Below are 2,500 nucleotides of genomic sequence, written 5' to 3' on the forward strand. Positions count from 1 at the left end.
GGTACTTATTTTGTTGACCCTGAAAGGATTAAACCAGTGGTGGACTGGGTCTAAAAGTATTGGTTGCCAGGATACTAAGGGGCCTCACTCGCAACAACAATGCTATCATTTAATTTTCTCTTTTTTTGTTAAAAGTCTACAAACACAGCCAGGCTGAAATAATTAATGCATTCTTCCAGGAGTGAATAAAAAAATTCTCAAATTTGAGGGGATGGGCCCCCATATATGGATTCTAATGGTGCAGGGGCCTGCTTACCATCAGGTAAGCTGGTAACCTGCCAGTCCACCAGTGGATAAAAGACAAAGCTGATCTCAGCAGAATTTAAACTCAGAACATGAAGACAGATGAAACACCACTAAGCATTTCACTTAGTGTGCTAACGAGTCTGCCAGCTCATTGCTTTGGATGATTAAATATTGAAACTTTCCCCTATTTACTACCAAATATTCCTTCCCAGTGTATGTCTCTCTTTACTCTTTACTCTTTTACTCGTTTCAGTCATTTGACTGCGGCCATGCTGGAGCACCACCTTTTAGTCGAGCAAATCGACCCCAGGACTTATTCTTTGTAAGCCCAGTACTTATTCTATCGGTCTCTTTTGCCAAACCGCTAAGTGACGGGGACGTAAACACACCAGCATCGGTTATCAAGCAATGCTAGGGGGACAAACACACACAAACACATACACACATACATATATATATATATATACATATATACGACAGACTTCTTTCAGTTTCCGTCTACCAAATCCCCTCACAAGGCATTGGTCGGCCCGGGGCTATAGCAGAAGACACTTGCCCAAGATGCCATACAGTGGGACTGAACCCGGAACCATGTGGCTGGTTAGCAAGCTACTTACCACACAGCCACTCCTGTGCCTAGTTTCTTTTTTTAAATTTTGTTTTTGTTAAGTAGAAATAATGCTTGTCTTAGTGAAACAACAACCAGAATAAATTTAACCTAACTCGCAGTTACTCAGCTTATAAAATTTATGCTCATACTATTTTCCGATTGTAACATGTTCAATCTAAAATAGCAAAATTTATTTCTGTTTACTTGACTAAAAATAAATTCTCTTAAGTGCAAAACTGTATATCTTTTTGAACTAAGAGAAATATTTTCATGAAACAAGTATTTATATATTCATGTATTCATGCTTATTTATACTTGTGGATGAGTTAACTGTTTATTCTCTTATTCCTGTTCAGTTTTCCAAAACATCACTCAATTATCCATGTTTTTGATCAATATAACTAAAAATTGTAGGCTTTCTCCCCTCTGATCCATCTTCTTCCATGAGTCATTATTGATTACCAGGAGGTTTCTGTCACTGTTGATGACAATATTTTCCTGAATAAATTACTTTATTTGAAACCACATCAGTTCATGTTTGGAGTGTATTTGTCATATTGCTGTCAATACATCTGTATTTGGTCGTCTTCATTTTCGTATTTCCTATTTCATTTCATTTCACTTCGTTTCTTCATCAATAATGGATTGTCTCCAGTAATATTTCAAGCCATGTTAAACAGACTATTAATCTTATCTTTTAACTATTAAATTTTCAATTAATAGGTTTATGAAATCACAGTAGAGTGAAAAGAAATTACTCTTCTTGGAGCATGGAGATTCAGTGAAGAAGCTTACAGTAGTAGTGAAATAGAAACATAAATGATGATGATGATGATGGTGATGACGATGATATAACGATGACGACGACGACGACGACAATGACAACAATGATGATAATGGTGCTACAGAAAGAATTGTTCATTGCTTGACTGAATATGGTCATAAGCCAACCTATAAAGATACTATTTTAACAAACTGAAATGGTAATCTAAGTCTTGCTACAGTTTAAATAATAGTTTATTTGAATAGTTGATTTAATTCCATCCAAGCTGAATATGTTTGAATGAAATATTTGAATTCAAACTCTTATTGAGCTGTTTAAGAGTAAACTTATGTCGCAACTAGCAGCAAAGTAATTATATTAAAGATGAAAAGAAAACGAGAATAAGATGACGGAGAGAATAGAGATGGTAAAAATAAGAGATGTCAGGTGATTGGTTTTATCAAATTAAGTAATTATATTTCTTGGGAAATGTTGAATTGGGAAAGTGAAGAATTGGTCTGCAATAAACAATTGAATTATTTTCCAACACTGTCATTTAATTAGATATTGCTTTTTTTTTTGTTTTGTTTTATTTTATTTTAATTGTTTATAATGCCTTTATTTGCTTGGTTTGCTCTGTCTTAATTCTTATACAGTAAATGGTTTGTTTGGTGGAAGCGGCACTATTAGGCAGCATCAAATTTTAGTCTAGCAGTCATCTAGTGAGGTCTGAAGCCAATATCATTGACACATAATTAGATTGAGTAAACTCCCATCAGACTATAGATGCCAAAAATGTGTGTCAGCAGACTTCTTTTCCTCAATTGATTCTGATGGAGATTCTGGAGATAACAAGAAACAGCACTTGTTAAAACATCATT

The sequence above is a fragment of the Octopus sinensis genome, linkage group LG14 (assembly GCF_006345805.1).
Source record: "Octopus sinensis linkage group LG14, ASM634580v1, whole genome shotgun sequence".
In the NCBI taxonomy this organism is placed as follows: Eukaryota; Metazoa; Mollusca; class Cephalopoda; order Octopoda; family Octopodidae; genus Octopus; species Octopus sinensis.